Raw genomic sequence first — 24,027 nt, 5'->3', positions numbered from 1 at the left:
GAGGGCCAGTGTAACTCCTTGTTCTAGCAGTTTATTCAGCTCCAATTAAAAGTAAATATAGATGACCAAAAGCAAGGATAAGTGTTGTCTCATCCACCACCAACTCCTCAATTTCTCCGACTCCTTGCAATACCTGAGAGCATGTCCAATGGACACTTGAAACATAGTTTTCAAGTGTCCAAAAGTGAACTTTATGGAAAATTTAGAGTGCTAGAGTTCTACAATGGATGAAAATGAACACTTGAAAACACACTTTCTTGATAATGACACTTGTTTTATAGGTTGTTGTGGAAAATGACACTTCAAATATGAAGTATGGATATAGTTGATGAATAGTGAAGAGAGATGATGAAAAGTAAGAGAGAGATGATGGAAAGAAAGAGAGAGAAAATAGAGAAATGAGTTTGAAGTGTTGGAAAGTATAAAGTGTTGATGAATAATGTATATTGTGGGACCCATTCACCCAATTAAATTATGCCACTCAGGATAGAGAAGAAGAGAGAGAATGGTTTTGAAGTGCTTGATATTTGGTTTACCATTGGAGTTGCTATGAGTATGCCGCTTCTTCAGTAGATGGGGACCCTATGGTAAACTGCCAAGTGGACTCTGACGTCAGCTCGGCTTCATCCGTTATCGACGCTAGCTCCCCTTTTATTATTGTCTCTTTCTTTAGACGTTTAAAATAGCGTGACTCGCGCCTTTACTCTGAATTCTCTAATAGGCTTCTCGAATCAGATCTCTCTCAGTGACTTGATTTCGTGTAGTAACCGGTTTTCGTCCGACCAAAAAATATAAAAATGTAAAATATAAAAATATAAAAACCAAAAAACAAAACAAAAACAAAAAAAAAACACAAAAAGTATAAGGGGGTGTGAGAGACAAAAGAGAGTGGAGTGAAAGAAAAAAAAAGGGTATAAGGTGGCGTGGGAGACAAAAGAGAATGGAGAGAAAAGAGAAGAAAAAAAGAAGAAAAAAAAAAAAACAAAAGGGGAAGAAGAGGAGAGGAGAAAAATATAAAAAAAAAGAATGAAGAAAGGGAGAAGGAGAGAGGAGCCGCACAACAAGAAAAGGGAGAAGAAAAGGACAAAAAAAAATAAATAAAACAAAACAAAAAAAAAAGTATAAGGTGGCGTGAGAGACAAAAGAGAGTGGGGAGAAAAAGAGAAGAAAAAGGAAGAAAAAAAAAACAAAAAGGGAAGAAGAGGGAGGCGCCGCACAAGAAGAAAAGGGGGAGAAGGGAAGAAACCGGAGGGGGAGCAGCAGTAGAATCAGCAAGAAGAAGAAAAAGGTAACGATTCAATCACATTAATCTGAAATCTGGTTCTATTTTCTGTTTTTGTCTCCGGTGTTCTATTCCAGTGCCTCTATGCTCCCGTTCCTTTGAAGTCCTCATAATACCTTGCACTCAATTTGATTAGTTGGTGTTTGCTGGTTCGTGTTTTTGTTAAGGTGTTCATATTGTGGATTTTCTAGTCTGTGTTTCTATATTGTGTTTGCTAGTTCATTGTGTTTAGCTTGTTCATACTGTGTTCATTGTCGTTATGTTTGCTGGTTTCTGGTTTTATTTCTTTTTTTGAGATCTCAATAGGTGATGTCATTGGTGGTTGATGTTAGGACTTGTACAGTATTTGGTTTTTGAAATGAGATCTAGTTGATTATAAATGGATTTTGCTCGCATTTGATCTCATCTTCTTGTTGGAGTTTGCGCTGCATTTTCATATGCTTTCCGTGTTGATATTTAGTCGTGGTGTCTAGAAATATTAAGAGATGAGGAATTGTTTATCTTGGGAAGAACTGTCCAGAATTATTTCCAATTGATCAGGTAGATTTTGTTGGAATATAATTTTGGCATATAGGATTTCCGGATCTGAATTGAAAACATTGGATTTATATGAAAATGAAAAATCATGTTTACGTGTGTAAATCTTTTAATGTGGTTCTGATTTAAATTGGTCCTTAATGTTACATTTGGGTATCCGATTTTGACATTCCCTTTATCTTGTTTTGTTTTTGGTTTGGACTGAACTTGACCCCACTTGGGCTGGAGGGCATACTTAGAAGATTTGGACCGGATTTGAGCAACGGGTCACATGGGCAATATTCGAATTGTTGTATAATATTTGTATTTCTCATTTTATATTTGTCTTTTGTACATTATTGTAAAGTGTAAGCCTTGTAATAGTGTAGCAAAAATAGTAAAAATGCATACATGAATATTGTAGGGTGCTAGAAGCATATAGACATTAAGAAATGATCTTGTGAATGATGATTGTATTAGAATGCATGCTTAGGACTTTGATTTTTCACATTATGTCATGTCTTAGACGTATGCTAGGATTATTTGAATGTCATGAAAATAAATGCAACGCGTTAGTCATTGGATTAATCCAAGCCGTTTCACACTAATAAAACACATCAAGATTAAATTATGGAATCCTTATGTTTTGATTAAATACCAAAGAGCCTTCAAGATATTGGGGTTCCATTGGCATTCATTGAAAACATTTGGATTTCGTGGATCCGGAAAGCAAATGTGTTTTTAGGGATTAGGAGAATTTATTTACGGACTCAACGATGGGTTTAAAGATATTTGACCCATTCAATGAGCCATAAATGGATTCTTTCTTTTCTCATGAAGAACATAATTGTGAGTAAGACTTAAATTAAATATTTCTTGATTGTGGGCCCTTTTTGGTACATCAACCAAGTCCGCAAAAAATCCTTCTTCAAAAATATCCAAACCCACTCCAAGTGGTGCTTTATCCAATCTTTGGCCAAGCCGGGAATGACCTCAATGATCCCGTGCACCTTGTTCTCCAAACCACTCCAAGCGGATTTTTCATTTACATTCTAATAAGACCCATCAAAAATGAGATTTTCAAAAACAAATTAGAGCCAAATAGGAAAACATTTTTAAAGGTAACCGTTTTCGGGAGTTGTGGGGTGCCTAACACCTTCCCCATGCTCAATAGACCCCCTTGCCCATTTTTCTCGTAGACCAAAATGGATGTCCAATTGCATCCTAAAAATCAATTGGTGGCGGCTTCATTGTTTTTTTTCAAGCCGGTTGCTTCAGCTGGCGACTTCACTGGGGACATGGTTGTTGTACCAAAGGGGTCGGGCCTTGTTGTCTTGGTGTTTTCCTATTTGGTTGATTTGTTTATTTTTGTTGTACATGTTTTTTCAACATCTTGAGGAATCTAATGTGTTTGTTCATGATTGTAGATAAAATAACAGGTTTTTGGTTTTATAAAAATTTGAGTGTTGGTTGAGGATATGGTATGATCCCCCGCACACACATCACTATTCACATGCACACAAATGGCCCATAAAAACCGGGTCCTACTAGTGATTAGTGAGGGTTGATCTTTGCTTTTGATGGATTTTGTCCTCACGTAAGCAAGGAAAGACATCCTCCTGGATTGACGTCCCTTCAAGATATTGGGGGATGGGTTCCACTTCCAGATATGGGGTGTGAACTAACCTGATCCAGTGGCCTCTCGCGTAGCCGCGTTATAGTTAGATATGCCACCCATATGCACATTACATAACCCTAGATCCGGTTCGAGACCTTCAGAAATTGGTAGGAACCTGATTTTGTTAGGAACAATGGGGGATTCTCTTATCCTTAACTCCATTTATTTCCTGTACATTTAAATACCATGTACCTTTATTCCTCATTTACATGTTTATATGTATTTGATACATACCTGTATATATATATTCATCAAACCATACATGTACATGTCTTATACACTTGCCATGAATATGTTAGCCTAGGTTATGATACTTGCCATACGTGTCCATATATGCTTGCATGTTTGTTAATCACTCATACGTGTTCATACATATCTTATATTCATCCTTTTCATGCCCCCATGCATTCACTAGGCACATTCTTTGCAATTGGACAAGAGGATGTTTGCGGAAGCAGTGATAGGAACCAGTGACATAAGACGAGACAACCCGTGGGAAACTAGAGATGTGTTGGAGAAATTGCAGGCAGAACTCGGAGATAGTTTAAAAGACGATTTACCATTGGGAATTGTTCGGAAGACACAGTTTCAAGAACAGGCACCACCAGGGTTAGCACAGTTTTGGGAGGCACAAAGTAATGAAGCACGCAATAATTTTGGGAAAATTTACGGACGTATTGGGCATCTATTAACTGTCAAAACACCGGTAACTCTTCTTCAGGCTGCTATGCATTTCTGGGACCCTGCATATCGCTGCTTTACTTTCAATACAACAGATTTGTCTCCTTTATTAGAAGAATATGGTCAGTTGTTGGGATATGATCCACATGTGAACAAGGTTTATAATCCGGAGGAAGTTACTGATGGAAGGAAGATTGTTCACCGTCTTTTACAGATAGAGCATACCAGGACTCCTGGAAAGGATAAAGGTAATATTTGGGTGTTTCCAATTGACAGGCTTGTGGGTTTCGCTCAGGGGAGGTTTGCAACTCCGGAAGGGCAGATGGCTTTTGCCCTTGCAGTGTATGGAGCAGTGTTATTTCCTTGTGCAGGAGGATATGTAGAAAAGAACGTGATTAAATTGGTTCACCTTGTCAAGTATGGTACCAATCCAATACCTGCAATGTTATGCGAGACAATCCGGTCCCTTAATCATTGTCGCATTCAAGGAGAAGGCAGCTTTCGGGGGTGTTCGCAATTATTAGGACTCTGGTTGGTGAGTCACTTAAAGTACCCAAAAAGAATCGGAGCTCCGATGATTGTATTTGAAGATCATACCCGGATGCTTAGAGATCCCATTCAGAATTTCAAGATGGCCGAGATGCAATCTAATGTACCAGCTGTTGACGTGTGGAGACAATTCCTAGAGGAATTAGAACCGAAGGAGACATTTGATCGAGCAACATGGTACAAGCCCAAAGGTTTGCTTTACAGATGTGGTAATTACAACTGGGTGCCTTTGGTGGGACCATGGGGAGGTACCAGTCAAGCACCTGCAATGTTCTTGCGTCAAGAGGCTGGCGATTTATGCACGCCAATTACACATGGCTTGTGGGAGTTTGAATTCGCGCATGGAGATGAGAAGGCGAAATATCTGTCTCACCAAGTGTTAGAAGCATGGAAAAGGACCCACATAATGGAGCGCGGAAGGCTTACTGCAGACCCGGAAGGAAGAAGACTATCACCCAGTGTCATAGCTTTGTTAGCATGAAAAAGAAAGAGACGATACCTGGTGGAAATGAAAATTCAGGTCTGGAAATACCATCAAATGAGCTTGAGGAAGCAGTAGACACCTTGATTGCTGAAGAGGTAGAAACAGCTCAGAATTCCTGGAGAGAAAAGTATAACAGATATAAGAACAAATGCAAAAAACTGAAAAAAAAGGTCCGTGGGGAGAGGGAAGCCCGAGAAGTAGAAAAAGGACAGTTTGATGCACTGAAGGAAAAGTTCTCGAAGCTACAGAAGAAGGTGAAGAAAAGAAAAGAGAAGGATGCAGCAAAACATTGTAGGACACAAGCAGAACTTCAAGAAATGCAGGAGCATATTCAGAGGCTAAATGAAGAACTTGCATCTCGGAAGGAGGACGCTTATCAACTGCAATTGCAGATGTATGTAGACAAAGAAGAGCAAAGAAGAATAGAAGCTGAGAAGAATAGATTGACAGACCAGATGAATGAGATGCTTGAAGAGAACCAGCAACAGATGGAAGGGATCACAACTTTAAGGGAACAGAATGATTATTTTCATTCAATGCTGGAGGAGGTCCAACAGGAGCAGACAAGTACCAAATTCAAAGTAAGGTTGATGATGAGTCGCTTGATGACCCTATCAGAATGGGCTGAGGTTTATGAACGACGTCTGCAGAAGTTGAGTTCCAATCCTATTTTGGAAATGCCAGAGTTGACACAGATATGGACATTTTTGGAAAATTTGAAAAGTGACTTACAGGAGCTTCAGAGGAGGTTGGATGCAATCCAAGCAGGAGGTGCTGTTATGGTTGAAATTCCGGTTGTTCAAGTGGACTGAATCAAATGTTTCTTCTTGTATGCTTCTAATGAATGAAATGAATAAAAGAAGACCACCTTGTTTTAATCCTCTTGTCCAATTACAAAGAAATCTAGGAAGCACATAAACCCACAATCATGCATATGCATAGTTAACAGATCTGATTAACTAATAAATGTTTCTTTCATCATGAAGGTGGCACATAAAAAAGAAAAAGCACCAATTCATTCATATCACCGTCATCCTTATCGTACCAGACTACAGTTGCGAATTGCTAGAACAATGGAGAACGAACAGCAGAAAGAGCTGATCCAGAAGCAGAGCCAGGAAATTACAGATCTGAAAGAGCAAATGGCTATGTTGATTACTCAGATGTCGCAGCTTATGAAAGGAAAAGCAGTTGCAGAAAGTTCAGCACAGAAAGGAGAGCCCATGCTTCAGCTTTATGACAACGCGGCAATGAACTTCTCAGGAAGTGCGCCGGTAGTTGGGCCAGCCCGGGATGGTGGATTTCCATCACTGGATTGCCAGCAGAAAACATATGTCATGCCCGTAGAGGCTAAAGGGGAGCAAGGAAGAGGTCTTACTATGGAGCAATACAAAAAGATGGAAAAATGGATGAATTCAATGGAAGGATTTGGGCCTGTTGGCGCTTTAAGTCCCTATAAGTTATGTCTGGTGAAGGATTTGATCATTCCTCCTGATTTCAAGCTTCCGGCTTTTACTCTCTTTGATGGTACTGGAATCCCTCTAGATCATCTGACCATGTATTGTCGGAGGATGCAGCCATATGTTCATGATGAAAAGATATTGATTCACTTTTTCCAGGAAAGTTTGACGGGGAGTGCAACTCGGTGGTTTACAAGCTTAGATCCGTCTACTGTTGAGACTTGGGAGGATCTGGCTAACTTATTCCTTAAGAAGTATGAGCATAACATGGAGAAGGTCCCTACCATCTATGATCTTCAGGGTACTGTCATGAAGGAAGGAGAAAGTTTTCGGGATTGGGCCCATAGATGGAGAGACTTAGCATCCCAGATGCACCCTCCATTGGCGGAACAAGATCTGGTTAATGCATTCATTGACGCACTTCGAGAGCCTTATACTTCAAAAATTGCTGGAGGGGGGCATGCAGGTTTAGGAGAAATGATCCGAGCAGGGGAACGTATTGAGAGATGCATGCAAAGAGGAAATATTAGCATTAGCGTCCCGATGCTTGAGAAGCCAGAGTATCAGAAGGGAGGGAAGATGAAGAAGAAGGAAAACGATGTGCATACCGTTAATTATAGTAGCAATCCCACTTATGGGTCTCCTACTTCTGATTACAGGCCGCGAAGCAATGCTCCCAGGCTGTCTAGTCCATATAACCACCACCTAAACTCAAATTCCTACTCGCCACCTCAGCATTCTTATCGACCACCTCAACAGACTTACCAACCACATCAGCAAGCTTATCGACCACCTCAGCAAGCTTACCAACCACCCCGCCAAAATTACCAAAACTTTGAAAATAACCCTAGACCCCGAAGGCAGATAGAGCAGTTCGCTCCGATACCCATGACTTATGCCCAATGTTATGACAAGTTATTGTCTAATTCAGCTATTGCACCTATCCCGGGAGGAGGACCCCAGAATCCACCTTATCCTCATTGGTACAACCCTGAGGTGACGTGTGCCTATCACGGGGATTCGCCTGGACATTCAATTGAAAATTGTCTGACCTTCAAGAGAATCGTGCAAAATATGGTCAATTCCGGATGGTTGAATTTTGATGGGATCAGAAAGCCCGATGTGACTACTAATCCTTTGCCGGATCATGGCAATGGAGGTACCAATGCTGTTGAGGGTTCAGGTGAGTTTAGGAGAAAAATTGCAGAGGTAACTATGTCTTTGAGTTTGGTGTTGGGTGCTTTGGAAAATGAAGGACTTATTAAAAGAGAAGAGTTGGACTTGACTCTGAGATACGATGGTTATGATGAGTTGAAGACTTGTGAATTTCACAAAGACATTGAGGGACATTCTCTGGAGAATTGTTTTCAATTTCAAGCAAAGGTGCAGGATTTGATTGATAGCAAGAAAGTAGTATTTGGTGTGAAGTCAGGGTGCTTGAATGCAGCCAATGTTATTGGGGATGAATTCTATAAAGGACCAAGGCCTGGTGGGAGGGCGAAGCCAATTGTTTTGCAATACTTTTTAGAAGATCAACCGTTTGTCAAAAGTCCACACCCTTCAAAGCCTTCTTATGTGAGTGATAAGGCTGTTCCATGGGTATACGAGAAAAATGATCCTGAGGTTGCTGTGGATAACATCTCAGGGGTGAGTAGGATAACCCGAACTGGACGGGTTTATTCTCGTGAGGAGTCAGGTGACCCAATGTCAGGAGCGGAAGCTGAAAGGAAAAGGAAGGGAAAGGACGTTGTAGGAGCGGAAGAGAATTTGAAAGATTTGAAGAAAAATCAGATTGTATGTGAGGAAATTAAGAAAGCAGTGACTGATGGAGAAATTCAGGAGTTTCTGAAGATTGTCCGTCAAAGCGAATATATGATTGTAGACCAGTTGAAAAAGACCCCAGCAAAGATTTCCATCTTAGAATTAATCATGAGTTCGGAGCCACACCGTAAAGTGTTGTTGAGAATGTTGAATCAGGCCTATGTGCCAGAAAAGATACCGACAGAATCTTTTGACGGGATCGTCGGAAATGTGCTCGCAACTCACTTATTATCATTTACTGAAGAGGAGATTCCAGATGAAGGGATGGGACATAACAAGGCATTGCATATTTCTGCCATGTGTAGGGGTTTTGAAGTGGCGAGTATCTTGATTGACAACGGATCGTCGTTGAATATCCTACCAAAGGAGACTTTTGATAGGCTGCCAATTGATAAATCATATTTGAAGCAAGTACTGGTGGTGGCTAAAGCCTTCGATGGAACCAGGAAGGAGATAATGGGGGAGATCGAGGTCCCTCTGGAGATCGCAAATGTCACATTCAATGTCCCCTTTATGGTGATGGATATATCGCCTACTTACAGTTGCTTGTTAGGGAGGCCGTGGATTCATACTGCTGGGGCAGTACCGTCGTCTTTACATCAGAATCTCAAATTCGCTCATGGAGGGAGAGTCTACATTGTTAAAGGCCAGTCGGAATGGATGGTGGCTAGCATTTCAAACTCACTCCATATCGATGCGCCCATGCAGGGGATTGAAAGCTCCTTCCAGTCCTTTGAAATTGCTACTGCCAGTTTTGTGAAGGAGGAGCAGCTTCTGGTGCAGCCCCGTTTATCAAAAGTGGCTAAGTTTATTGGAAGAATTATGTTGAAGATGGGATTCCGACCAGGAGGAGGTTTAGGCAAAAAGGAACAGGGGATAAAGAAGCCAATAGCTGTATTGAAACAGGCTGAGCGCTGGGGGCTTGGGTATAAGCCCAGTAGAACTGATAAGGTCCAGGCCCAAGCTGAGAAACAGGCAAGGCGAATCGCTCGTTTTGAGGGTCGAGAGCTGAATATTCTGAAAAGGTCAATCCCCTGGTTGTATGACAGTTTCATGTTTGGAGATTTCTTGGAAAAGGTCAATCCACTCAGTGCAGAGGCAATTCCAGGGAAATTGACCCTTGATTTTCCCGTCGATCAAGTTGAAAGGAGTCTAGCTGGGGCAAATTTTGAAGAGCTATGTGACCAGTTGGAAGATTTTCATGTTGCTGCTATAGAGGAAGATCAGAACTTTGATGCTAAGCCTTATTTTGTCATTCCTCGGTCTCCAGGCTTTGAGCTCAACAACTGGACCAGTTTTGAACTGCCAGTCTCGATCAACAGCCTTCAAGAGTAATCTCCATATGCACTATGATCTGTGGTCTAGCTCACGGCCACTGATTGGGTTTTTGTAATGAGCATGTCTTTACTTTATCTTTTGATGAATTCGCATAGTATGGCCTTTGCATGTTCTCATGTTTCTGATGATTCTGCTATGCTTATCATAAATAAAAATCTTTGCTCAAAATTCTCACATCTATTCACCTTATTTCACACATCACTTCTAAAAAATCCAAATCTCACACATTCCATTTTAACAGGACTGAAATTGATGATAATAAAAAAGATGAACCGAATGAACCAGATTTTGGGGCACCCATTAACAATGTTGAATCTGATTCCGACACTGAGGATGAATTTGAGATGTCGCCAGAAATGTTAAGGCAAGTTAACCAAGAGGAGAAGATAGTTCAGCCGCATAAAGAGATAACTGAGGTTGTTAACTTGGGAACTGAAGATCAGAAAAAGGAGGTTAGGATTGGTGCAGCTTTTGAAGGAGGAGATAGAAAAAGATTGATAGGTTTGCTGCATGAATATCAGGACGTTTTTGCATGGTCATATCAAGATATGCCAGGACTTGATACCAACATAGTGGTCCATAAATTGCCATTAAAACCAGATTGTCTGCCAGTGAAGCAAAAGTTGAGAAGATTGAAGCCGGAAATGCTTTTGAAGATTAGAGATGAAGTAAAAAAGCAATTTGATGCAGGATTCCTTGCTGTAGCAAAATACCCTGATTGGGTTGCAAATATCGTACCAGTCCCAAAGAAAGACGGTAAGGTTCGGATGTGCGTGGATTACAGGGATCTTAATCGGGCGAGCCCGAAAGATGACTTTCCTTTACCCCAAATTGACATATTAGTAGACAATACTGCTAAACATTTTGCGTTCTCCTTCATGGATGGATTCTCAGGATATAACCAGATCAAGATGGCACCGGAAGATCAGGAGAAAACTACTTTCATCACTTTATGGGGTACCTTTTGTTACAAAGTCATGCCATTTGGTCTCAAAAATGCGGGAGCTACTTATCAGCGAGCCATGGTTACTCTGTTTCATGATATGATGCATAAAGAGATTGAGGTGTATGTGGATGACATGATTGCTAAGTCAAAGGAGGATGAAGATCACGTGATTAACCTAGAGAAGTTGTTCAAGAGGTTGAGAAGGCACCAATTGAAGTTGAATCCCTCGAAATGCACATTTGGGGCAACCTCAGGGAAGTTGTTGGGTTTTATTGTCAGTAGGAGAGGTATTGAAGTAGACCCGGATAAAGTGAAGGCGATTATAGAGATGCCGGCCCCTCGCACCGAGAAAGAAGTCAGAGGTTTCTTAGGGAAACTCAATTACATTGCAAGGTTCATTTCACAGTTGACAACTACGTGTGAGCCAATTTTTAAGTTACTTCGGAAGAATAACCCATCAGAATGGAATGATGAATGTCAAAGTGCCTTTGAGAGAATTAAACAGTATTTACAAAATCCACCGGTCTTGATGCCTCCGATTGCTGGGAGCCCGCTTATTCTCTACTTGACTGTGTCGGACAATTCGATGGGGTGTATGTTAGGGCAACATGATTCATCCGGGAGGATAGAGCATGCAATTTACTACTTGAGCAAGAAATTCACTAGTTGTGAGACAAACTACTCCATGTTGGAGAAGACTTGTTGTTCATTGGCATGGGTTGCGCATAGGCTCAGGCAATATATGTTGTATCACACTACTTGGTTGATCTCGAGGATGGACCCAATCAAGTATATTTTTGAAAAACCTTCTCTTTCGGGGAGGATTGCAAAATGGCAGATGTTGTTGTCAGAATACGATATTTTGTATGTTGCTCAGAAGGCAGTGAAGGGAAGTGCAATAGCAGATTACTTAGCAGAACAGGCGATTGATGACTCTCAGCCTATGAATCCAGGGTTCCCAGATGGAGAAATCTTGTCCTTAGAAATGGAGAGCCGGAAAGATATGGACGGATGGGTTATGTTGTTTGATGGCGCTTCTAATATAGTTGGTAATGGGATTGGGGCTGTGCTTATTTCTCCAGAGGGAAAAGTTACCCCGTTTACTGCTAAGCTTTATTTCAACTGTACCAATAATGTGTCTGAGTATGAGGCCTGTGCCATGGGAATTCAAGCTGCTATTGATGTTGGGATTAAAAAGCTTCAGGTTTATGGTGACTCTCAATTGGTGATCAGGCAATTGTGTGACGAATGGGAAACCAGGGATGCCAAGTTAGTCCCGTATTATCAACACATCAAAAAGTTGATCAAATTTTTTGACTGTGTGGAATTTGATCATATTCCAAGAGAAGAAAACCAGATGGCAGATGCTTTGGCCACTTTGGCAGCCATGTTTGGTTTGGACCCTCGAGGAGAAGTGGAGGTTATCAAGATTGAGAAACGTGAAATTCAGGCGCACTGTTTGAATATAGTAGCAGAACCTGATGGCAAACCCTGGTATTATGATGTAAAACAGTATTTGGAGAAAGGAGAATACCCTCCAGAGGCCTCAGATAATGACAAACGCACCATCCGAAGACTCTCAAGCTCTTTTTTCTTGGATAAAAATGTATTGTATAAGAGAAGCTCGGGATTTGTGCTTCTTCGATGCGTGGATATTGATGAAGCCAAGCAGATTATGGAAGAGATTCATGAAGGAATATGTGGTACTCATTCGAGTGGATATTCAATGGCAAGGAAGATATTGCGAGCCGGTTACTATTGGCTTGCCATGGAAAGAGATTGTATTAGATATGCGATCAGATGCCATAAGTGCCAGATTTATGCTGATAAAACTCATGTCCCAGTGAACCCTCTGCGGGTATTAGCGACACCTTGGCCCTTTTCAATGTGGGGTATCGATGTTATTGGCCCTATCGAGCCCAAAGCTTCCAACGGACATCGTTTCATCCTGGTTGCAATTGATTATTTTACAAAGTGGGTGGAAGCAAATTCTTATGCTAAAGTGACAAGTAACGTTATCGCCCGATTCTTGAGAAAAGATATTGTATGTCGCTATGGGGTTCCCGAAAGGATCATTACTGATAATGGCACGAATTTCAACAGCAAGATGGTGAACGATTTATGTGAGCAGTTCAAGATCAAGCATCATAATTCATCTCCTTATCGTCCCAAGATGAACGGGGCTGTTGAGGCAGCTAACAAAAATATCAAGAAAATCATCCAGAAGATGACAGAGAATTACAAAGATTGGCATGAAAAGCTTCCTTTCGCTTTATATGGGTACCGGACTTCTGTGCGTACATCCACTGGTGAAAGTCCTTTTGCTTTAGTATACGGGACAGAGGCTGTTCTTCCCATTGAAGTAGAGATCCCCTCGATAAGAGTAGTGGTGGAAGCCAATTTGGATGAGACGGAGTGGGTCCGAACTCGTTATGAACATCTAAATTTTATTGAGGAGAGAAGATTAGGGGCACTTTGTAGAGGACAGCTTTATCAAAGACGAATGATAAGAGCACATCACAAGAGGGTGCGCCCTCGTTGTTTCAGAGAAGGGGATTTAGTGCTAAAGATGATTCAGCCACCTCAAAAAGATCACCGTGGAAAATGGACTCCTACCTACGAGGGACCATATGTGGTGAAGAAAGCATTCTCTGGTGGAGCAGTAATTTTGACAAGGATGGATGGAGATGATTTGCCTCACCCAGTAAATGTTGAGGTTCTCAGGCAGTATTATGCTTAAAAAAAAAAAAAAAAAAAAAAAAGAAAAAAAAAAGAAAAAAAAAAGAAAAAAAGACCCGCTAGAGTGAAAACCCGAAAGGGCGCTCTAGGCAAAAATTAGGGACAAAATAAGAAAAATCCCGCTAGAGTGACAGCCTGAAAAGGCGCTCTAGGCAAAAATTAGGGACAACAAGAAAGTTTATTGGAGTGAAAACCCTCACGGGTACTTTAATTATGGCTGCAAGTTCCTGTTGTTTGAAGAAAGGAGATTGAGACATGAGTCTGTTGGTTGTTAACTTGTCTGGCATTGACATTGGTGCGGAGTACAGAATCGACCCCGTAGTTGCCAGATTGGAGGACAGTTATTTGGGCAAGCACCCAAAACTGAGGCAGTTCTTGGGATGTTCTTTAGGCTATCATTTGTTTGTTCGTTAAACAGGATGAGAAGTTTGTTGGCAGAAATGGAGGACTCAGAGACAGTCTCAGACGAGTCAGATTTGATCATTGTTAATTGGGTGCACACCAAAACTGGGGCAGTTTTGGTGGAATCTTTGAATTATTACATATTTCATCTTGGAGAAGTTGGGTTTGTCCCTTCTTCCTTTGACTTCTCTACATTCTTGTACATACCTTTGTCAATCGGCACTCATCCTTTTCAATAAAAATGGTGAAAAAATTCATTTCTGTAGTTTTGGCACTTGTGGCATCTTTTTTCCATACCCCAACTCCATTCTCAATCCATATTCCAAAAGGTTTATCATTTGCATTCAGTAATTGACATGCATGGCTATACTATTGAATTTATCACTGACAAAGTTTTGACAGAAAATATGAAGAATGCATTAGGACATTACTTTTGACAGGAATTTGATTAGATTTTGGCATTCTAAGCTGGAAAGGATTTGAATAAAAGACTTGAAGCCGAGGTAAGCATTAGCAGGAAAGGGAAGATCATAATCATATGACACGCACAACCAAATGAAAAAATAAACCCAGATGAAATGGCAGCATTGAACTCAAAAGTGGGCACACATGCAAATAAGCATAGAAGAAGAAAAGAGATAGCTCAAGAGTTGGGTTTGGGAATGAGCGAAGGCTTTTGCCAATCAGCATAGAGAAGATGCATTGAAAATCCAGAGTCAGAAAACCAAACCCTACAAAGAAGCAGATTTGTTCTAGCAATTCGCAACTGTACGCGTGACTGAGGACGGCAGAGCCTTGAGAGAGCATGCATTCACTCGTTAATGAGACAGCCATATTTGAGCAAAATAGGTCATTACATGCATCATTTTTGCATATGGTTTGTCCTCTTTGTATTATGGCAGGTTTATGCAGAAGATACCGCTTGGACGCAGTCATTCTCCTCAAATCAAAGCATATCATCTGCTCGAAACATCTTTCTGTCAAGGTGAGATTACAAAAAACTCCCGAGCAATTTTTCTCAAACAAAAAAAGCATTGGCCAAGCCGGGGATGGCCCTATGATCCCGTGCACATTGTCTTTTTCAATTTACAAAACCCACTCCAAGTGGGATTTCATTCAAGCATTGGCCAAGCCGGGGATGGCCCTATGATCCCGTGCACATTGTCTTTTTCAATTTACAAAACCCACTCCAAGTGGGATTTCATTCAAGCATTGGCCAAGCCGGGGATGGCCCTATGATCCCGTGCACATTGTCTTTTTCAAATTACAACACCCACTCCAAGTGGGATTTCTTTCAAGCATTGGCCAAGCCGGGGATGGCCCTATGATCCCGTGCACATTGTCTTTTTCAATTTACAAAACCCACTCCAAGTGGGATTTCATTCAAGCATTGGCCAAGCCGGGGATGGCCCTATGATCCCGTGCACATTGTCTTTTTCAATTTACAAAACCCACTCCAAGTGGGATTTCATTCAAGCATTGGCCAAGCCGGGGATGGCCCTATGATCCCGTGCACATTGTCTTTTTCAATTTACAAAACCCACTCCAAGTGGGATTTCATTCAAGCATTGGCCAAGCCGGGGATGGCCCTATGATCCCGTGCACATTGTCTTTTTCAATTTACAAAACCCACTCCAAGTGGGATTTCATTCAAGCATTGGCCAAGCCGGGGATGGCCCTATGATCCCGTGCACATTGTCTTCTTCAATTTACAACACCCACTCCAAGTGGGATTTCTTTCAAGCATTGGTCAAGCCGGGGATGGCCCTATGATCCCGTGCACAAATGATCCTGAGCACCATCAGCCAAGCTGGGAATGCCTACAGTGATCCCAAGCACTTTTTCAGCCAAGCCGGGAATGGCTACAGTGATCCCGAGCATCTTTCCTTATCCTTTCCGTACGAAATTCGGTTAACTATACCTTTGTCTGCCTTTTACTTCATAAAAGACATACAAAGGGGGGCAGCTGTAGTAACCGGTTTTCGTCCGACCAAAAAATATAAAAATGTAAAATATAAAAATATAAAAACCAAAAAACAAAACAAAAACAAAAAAAAAACACAAAAAGTATAAGGGGGTGTGAGAGACAAAAGAGAGTGGAGTGAAAGAAAAAAAAAGGGTATAAGGTGGCGTGGGAGACAAAAGAGAATGGAGAGAAAAGAGAAGAAAAAAAGAAGAAAAAAAAAAAAACAAAAGGGGAAGAAGAGGAGAGGAGAAAAATATAAAAAAAAAGAATGAAGAAAGGGAGAAGGAGAGAGGAGCCGCACAACAAGAAAAGGGAGAAGAAAAGGACAAAAAAAATAAATAAAACAAAACAAAAAAAAAAGTATAAGGTGGCGTGAGAGACAAAAGAGAGTGGGGAGAAAAAGAGAAGAGAAAGGAAGAAAAAAAAAACAAAAAGGGAAGAAGAGGGAGGCGCCGCACAAGAAGAAAAGGGGGAGAAGGGAAGAAACCGGAGGGGGAGCAGCAGTAGAATCAGCAAGAAGAAGAAAAAGGTAACGATTCAATCACATTAATCTGAAATCTGGTTCTATTTTCTGTTTTTGTCTCCGGTGTTCTATTCCAGTGCCTCTATGCTCCCGTTCCTTTGAAGTCCTCATAATACCTTGCACTCAATTTGATTAGTTGGTGTTTGCTGGTTCGTGTTTTTGTTAAGGTGTTCATATTGTGGATTTTCTAGTCTGTGTTTCTATATTGTGTTTGCTAGTTCATTGTGTTTAGCTTGTTCATACTGTGTTCATTGTCGTTATGTTTGCTGGTTTCTGGTTTTATTTCTTTTTTTGAGATCTCAATAGGTGATGTCATTGGTGGTTGATGTTAGGACTTGTACAGTATTTGGTTTTTGAAATGAGATCTAGTTGATTATAAATGGATTTTGCTCGCATTTGATCTCATCTTCTTGTTGGAGTTTGCGCTGCATTTTCATATGCTTTCCGTGTTGATATTTAGTCGTGGTGTCTAGAAATATTAAGAGATGAGGAATTGTTTATCTTGGGAAGAACTGTCCAGAATTATTTCCAATTGATCAGGTAGATTTTGTTGGAATATAATTTTGGCATATAGGATTTCCGGATCTGAATTGAAAACATTGGATTTATATGAAAATGAAAAATCATGTTTACGTGTGTAAATCTTTTAATGTGGTTCTGATTTAAATTGGTCCTTAATGTTACATTTGGGTATCCGATTTTGACATTCCCTTTATCTTGTTTTGTTTTTGGTTTGGACTGAACTTGACCCCACTTGGGCTGGAGGGCATACTTAGAAGATTTGGACCGGATTTGAGCAACGGGTCACATGGGCAATATTCGAATTGTTGTATAATATTTGTATTTCTCATTTTATATTTGTCTTTTGTACATTATTGTAAAGTGTAAGCCTTGTAATAGTGTAGCAAAAATAGTAAAAATGCATACATGAATATTGTAGGGTGCTAGAAGCATATAGACATTAAGAAATGATCTTGTGAATGATGATTGTATTAGAATGCATGCTTAGGACTTTGATTTTTCACATTATGTCATGTCTTAGACGTATGCTAGGATTATTTGAATGTCATGAAAATAAATGCAACGCGTTAGTCATTGGATTAATCCAAGCCGTCTCACACTAATAAAACACATCAAGATTAAATTATGGAATCCTTATGTTTTGATTAAATACCAAAGAGCCTTCAAGATATTGGGGTTCCATTGGCATTCATTGAAAACATTTGGATTTCGTGGATCCGGAAAGCAAATGTGTTTTTAGGGATTAGGAGAATTTATTTACGGACTCAACGATGGGTTTAAAGATATTTGACCCATTCAATGAGCCATAAATGGATTCTTTCTTTTCTCATGAAGAACATAATTGTGAGTAAGACTTAAATTAAATATTTCTTGATTGTGGGCCCTTTTTGGTACATCAACCAAGTCCGCAAAAAATCCTTCTTCAAAAATATCCAAACCCACTCCAAGTGGTGCTTTATCCAATCTTTGGCCAAGCCGGGAATGACCTCAATGATCCCGTGCACCTTGTTCTCCAAACCACTCCAAGCGGATTTTTCATTTACATTCTAATAAGACCCATCAAAAATGAGATTTTCAAAAACAAATTAGAGCCAAATAGGAAAACATTTTTAAAGGTAACCGTTTTCGGGAGTTGTGGGGTGCCTAACACCTTCCCCATGCTCAATAGACCCCCTTGCCCATTTTTCTCGTAGACCAAAATGGATGTCCAATTGCATCCTAAAAATCAATTGGTGGCGGCTTCATTGTTTTTTTTCAAGCCGGTTGCTTCATTTCGTATGAATTAATTTTCCAGGTAAACCGTAGTCTTCTTCTCCCGAATTCTGATTCTGTCGTCGTTGATGCTTTCGAAGACTGGTATGTGTTTATTGGTATTTCATTCTGGATTTGAGTGTACTGGTTTTTTATTTGTAATTCTGTTCCGTTGTATTGTGATGAAGGCGAGGTAGTTTTTCAGAATGTTGTTCTATTTTGCCTGCACTTTCTCGGCTACCAAACAGAGTCCATTCGGTTAAATCATTTTAATTCCACGCTAAATGTCTAACGTTAACAATCTTGATAAAATTTCCTGCGAATTCTCGGCTGCCGAACAGAATCATTCGTTTGAATCCTTTGAATTCTGCATTTGTACGTCTAATACTAATGATCTTCATAGATTAATGTTAGATTGATGTGATGGAGAGGTATGCAGATCATTGATGAGGATAACTTGAGTTTAGTTTTTGTTTACTTAATTTATATTTCCACTGTGACAGTCTTATGGCGGAAGGATTAAGGATTAAGGTTTAGGTGTACTGTTGACTACATGACTTAAGATTATTTATTCTGACTTATATTCTTGTACCTGAATCAGATATTGTAAGCATTTCAGATGCACCAAAATGCCCCGTTCTAGGGTTTATTAATTCTCAAAGTTGTGGTCAGCTTGGTGGGGTGCTTCTTGTTACATATGGCTCTGTCCTCAGTGAACATCAGGTATGACTATTATGATAGTGCTTATGGCTAAATCTAATTCAATCTAGCAATTTTGAAGTTAGACGGTTGTTTTTACTTGGAGATAACCTAACTGTTTGTAATCTCAGATTTATGAGTTAGGGGAACAATCTCCTGATAAGATTCTAAATAAAATCTTTATGAATCTTGAAAGTCTCAAGAATGATTGTGATGAATTGGCTGCTAAAATTCATGAGAGGTTGCAAATTATTGTAAGTTGGGATATTATTGATACTTTTGTTTGATATTTCTGATTTAAAGCTTTCAATTTCTTATACCAGAATTACTCAAAGAATTCGTGTAATGCTTTGATATGTACTTGTTCAATTGGGTTGCATAGTTTCTTGTATCTGATATGCTGTATAGTTTTATACTTAAACTATCTGAAAGTTTTTCCTAAGCATTTTCCTAGATTTGTCATACCTTCGTAAAATAGAGAAGGACATAAAAAAGAGGATTAAAGAAAGCTAGATCATGCAGACATTAAAATTTATGTCACGTATTATCGTGACTCATGTTAATGTCATCAGCTGTTGTGCAAAGCTGAATTCCAATCTTTGGCTTACGGGGAAATTGGACTACATATGTAATTGGCGGTGTTGTTTTGCTCACTGTCCATGTAGTTGGTTCAGTTCTGTGTTAAATGTTTTAATTTCGCCAAGTGCAGGAACATAGCTCAGCTGGCAAAGATTAAGATTATGAATAGACAGGGCCAATGACAAGACCTCGACAAACTGCACAGGTAAGTTACCAGGGAAGTTTCAGGTTATTCTACCTGGTTTTTGACCATACTTGACCCAATCTATAATCTTGTTGACATTTTACTGACTATATTTCAGTAGACATGGATATTTATTGGCACTATACATCAGTTAGACTGCATTTTTGTTTTCGACCACAGTTTTTTCTTCTCTAATAATTACTTTTCATTTGTAAAATGCAATCTATTCCAAAAGCTTAAGCAGATGGGAAGATCAGATTCTATTGAAGTGTTATGTAATGTTTTTCCTTCAAATCTGAAAAAGGATTTATACTTTCATAGTATGCTTATTCTGTTTGAGCAGTTTTTCAAATTAACTTAAGTGATTTGAAAAGACATTTTGTCAATCTTAATGGTTCCGCTTTTTCTGCGGTTATATAAGAAGTGTTTTTTTTTTCCTGAAATTGTTTTTGATTGTATGTTCCATTCTCGCAACTATATGTTTTGGTGCTTTTCTTTGGAATTGGGTGCCTTACCTCACTCTCATTTTGAATTGTCAAATGATTCAGGTATATTAAAATTGGTCACATCTTCTTAAATATGTTAAAAGCAAAACAATCAGCTGATTCTTAGTTCAATTTCTCGACTATTCATTGTGCTTTTAATTGTAGTGCATTCACAAAAAGGTTTCTTTAAACTTCCATTAACTATTCCTTTCTCTTATGAACAGCATCAGGTCAATTGTATGTCTTAACCTGCCCAGCTTTTCTGGTCGACTGAATCCTTGAGGAACATCAAATAGGAGGAAATTGCGTGATGTTGGTTCCAATTGTTCCCTTGTTTCTCTATTTGCTATGCTGATTTAAGTCTTATGTTCAACAACAAAAAATCACAATGATTATTTTCTTGCTATATATGTTTTGCTTATACACATGATTCAACTATAATGTTGCTGAGAGACTTGACTCCACCATTTGTAGATGATGGACTTCCTGAGGTCGTTGGTTTTAGAGACACTTGGCATGGACTTGTTTTGGTTGCTCCAAATGGACACGGGACTTGACTTGCACAGGTAAAAAACAGAAACTCAATTTTGCAGTGCTGATTTCCGTAGTTTTCTTGTGGGATTTCATAATCATTCATGTGCTGGAAAAAATTGCTATGAACTGGTGGTTGTGTTGGTGGGAATGAAATTGAAGTCCATGATGATAGATGTACTATACCGTTGCTTCAACCTAGCCGTCGTGTAAATGACTATGTACATTGTGTTTATTATTTCTTTAATTCGTTTGCTTTTGGCATAGGCACACCATGTCTGCATCGAGTTTCACAAAGGTGCTGGTGACCATACATTTATGAGGATTGAAGGGGAACCATGGAAGCAACCCTTACAGGTCGATGATGGCACAGTCGTGGTAGAAAAATCCCACCTTGATCAGGTAAACATGCTTGCCACCCATGATTGTAGCTCTAAAAGTATACATGATCCCTCATTCCTACTGGCAATGAGGATGAGGAAGAGGAAAGTAATGAGGAAGACTCTGTACGAGGAGAAGAGTGGAGGAAGTTTGGTGCAGCTGACACGTTCAAGATTCCAGATGGAGTTGATATTTCTCATCTCAGGTAAACCCTCCAATCTCATCTGCTTCTTTATCCTTTAAAATGAGTAAGTTTAGTCTTAGTGTGTGGAGTTTCCAATATTACTCTCTATTCTGGTCATTGCTGCTCATTTGCAATTGTACATAACTCAAAGTTGAGTTAGGGGAGGGGGGACGAGTTGCTCTATCAACAGGCAGAAGCAACTTATAAACATAAATAGTAACACGAGAGAGAGTGTGTGAGTTCAAATGCACATATCAATTGAACTGGCAAAGTCTTGGCCTCTTGGGGCGGTAAGGTGGCATTCAGCATTTGCTCTTCATCTTTATCCTTTCGATCCGTGCAACTCCAGTTGTGAATGTATGAATTAAGCACTTCAGCATTAGTTTCATAATTACTACACATGATTTCAAGGAGACTTGATCACTGGCCAAGAGGCCCCTAGCCTGTGTAATTGGACAAAATTACTTTGATAATGGGCCTGCCTGGTCATTACTCTGGGCTTAGATTTTTTGGGCCCGGCATAATTTGGAAGCTTTAAACTTTAGCTCAATTATTTAACAGACAATTGGTATTAAGAACACTTTGGACAACTTAATTGTAAAAAGGTCATGGGTCTTTTTAAAATTGTAAAAAAGTGCAATTTAAGGATAATTTGGTCATCTAACTTAAAATATTTTTTGGTTTATACCTACAATACCCTTCTTCTTCTTCTCCTCCCTTCAACTATCCAACTTCAGTCTGTCCCCTCTTTCTCTCCTTCTTCTCTACTAAAAGCTATCTCCTTCTTTTCTCCTCCTCCTCCTCCTCCTCCTTCTCCTTCTTCTTCTTCTGGTTCTCGATCTAAATTGTTCTTCGTTGCCTTCTTCCCCGTTTTTGGCCGAGCTTCTCCTCTTTTCATCGCGTTCTTCTTCGTTGCTAGATCTAGACTGCAGCGAGTTGCTTTTGTCTCCGTTTCTGGCAGATTTGGACTATGCTTCGTTGCTCAATCTAGGCTGTGCTTCGTTCTCTCTTCTCTCCTTCCTTGCTCTGTTTGGTTTGTACCTTCGTTCTGGAAAAATATTTACAGTTGCAGAGATGTATCACTATAGTATCACTATAGTATCACCATAGTATCACCAAAGAAAAATGTCATATCTGCACTAAAATTCACCAGCAAACAAGACAAAAATCCCTCAACCACTTACAGTCCCACAAATTGATTGTTGATATCAATTTAATGAAATACACATTTAGTATCACTATAGTATCAATCATTTGCTGCAATTACAAAAGTTTCACTATAGTATCAGTTTACCAAAATTTCAAAAAAAAAGTAGTTTCTGCACCTAAAACAATATTATTCAAACCAAAATTCGAAAATATTGAAGGAAAATAGATGAAAATTAACCACGTGAAAACCTCAAATGCACAAAAGTATCAGTATTGTATCAAAAGTCCTAACAGATTCCAACTAACCCTACCTAGCAAATGTACCAGAAATTAACCAAAATTTTCAAAAATCAAGACATATAAACATGATTTGAAAACGAACAAAGGTTTTCGGTGCACAAATTTCAGAAAATATCACCAAAGTATCCATTAATCGAAAAAAGCTTTGGGTATGTAATATGCTAACCATTTTCCAGAAAATCAGTATAGTATCACTCGAGATTGAGAAAGAAGCGTCATTATGGATGTGAAATCTCTGAAAATGAAGGTTTTAAGGTCCGAAAATAGGTAGTTTTTTACAGTTCGTGGAGAGAGAAAATCGTGGAGAGAGAAAATCCTGGTGTGAGGAGGAAGGTTTTGTGGGAGAGAAAATGAAATATGAGGTTATTTTGGTAAAAGTAGGTCCTCATTGGACTTTTTTAAAAGGATGTTTTAGTGGTTGCATCTTTTTACAAATAAGTACAATCTATTGTATCGGCCCACAGTTTTCCCATTATTTAACGTATTTTTGGACCAGGCTTAGGTGGACAGAAGGCCCAAAACTGCCTGGTCATTACTCTGGGCCTAAAATTTTTGGCCGGGCACTAATATGGAAGCATTAAGCTTTAGCCCAATTATTTACCTATATTTTTGGGCCAGGCTTAGGTGGAGAAAGGGTCCAAATCATTGGGCCCCGCCGAGCTACATCCTTGACTGGGCTCGAAAGTTTTTCGCAACCCGATACTTCAGCATTTTCCTAAATAGTTGCAATGGGCCAAACACAAAGAACCTTATCATGGGCTAGAATGTCCAGCCTGCACAGGCTACTTTTCTGAGGGCCTTGGGCCAGGCCTAGTCACATTTTTAAGCCCAAATCATATTTTTGGCCGTACATAAGTTTGGATCATTAGGCTTAATTATACATTAGCCAGACTTGGCAAGGAGATGGCCCAAACTAATAAGGCCAACCTAGCCCAAACTAGCCTAGTCAAACCAATGGGCCCTGCCTAACCCAATCAGTTGGACTGAGTTAAGAAAATTTTCCCGCCCAGTGTCTGATCCCTTCTAATTCTACTAGCACACGAGGCCCAATTCTTTTAGAAAGTTTGGATCATTATGCTTACTCACACATGGGCCAGGCCTAGGCAAGAAGAAGGCCCAAACCAACGGGCCCAGTTGAGCCCAAACAACAGGCCTAGCCCAGCCAAAACGAATGGGCCCAAGGCCTAATTCTTGTAGAAAGTTTGGATCATCATACTTAATTACACATGGGCCAGACTTGGGCAAGGAGAAGGCCCAAACAATGGGGCCCAGTTAGCCCAAACCAACAGGCCCAGCCTAGCCCAAAAAACAATGGGTCCAGCCTAGCACAAACCAATGGGCCCAGCCTAGCCCAACCCATTGGACTGGGCTAGAAAA

At 39.9% G+C, this 24,027-nt stretch overlaps 1 pseudogene; it reads left to right on the top strand.

The window, feature by feature from the left end:
- The first annotated feature begins 556 nt into the window (after positions 1-556).
- Positions 557-21,738, top strand: LOC119990877 (annotated as a pseudogene).
- Positions 21,739-24,027: the final 2,289 nt, after the last annotated feature.

The sequence above is a fragment of the Tripterygium wilfordii genome, chromosome 22 (genome assembly GCF_013401445.1).
Source record: "Tripterygium wilfordii isolate XIE 37 chromosome 22, ASM1340144v1, whole genome shotgun sequence".
Classification (NCBI taxonomy): domain Eukaryota; kingdom Viridiplantae; phylum Streptophyta; class Magnoliopsida; order Celastrales; family Celastraceae; genus Tripterygium; species Tripterygium wilfordii.
Note: the sequence above shows the minus strand (reverse complement) of the source record. Positions and strands in the feature narration are given on the sequence as shown.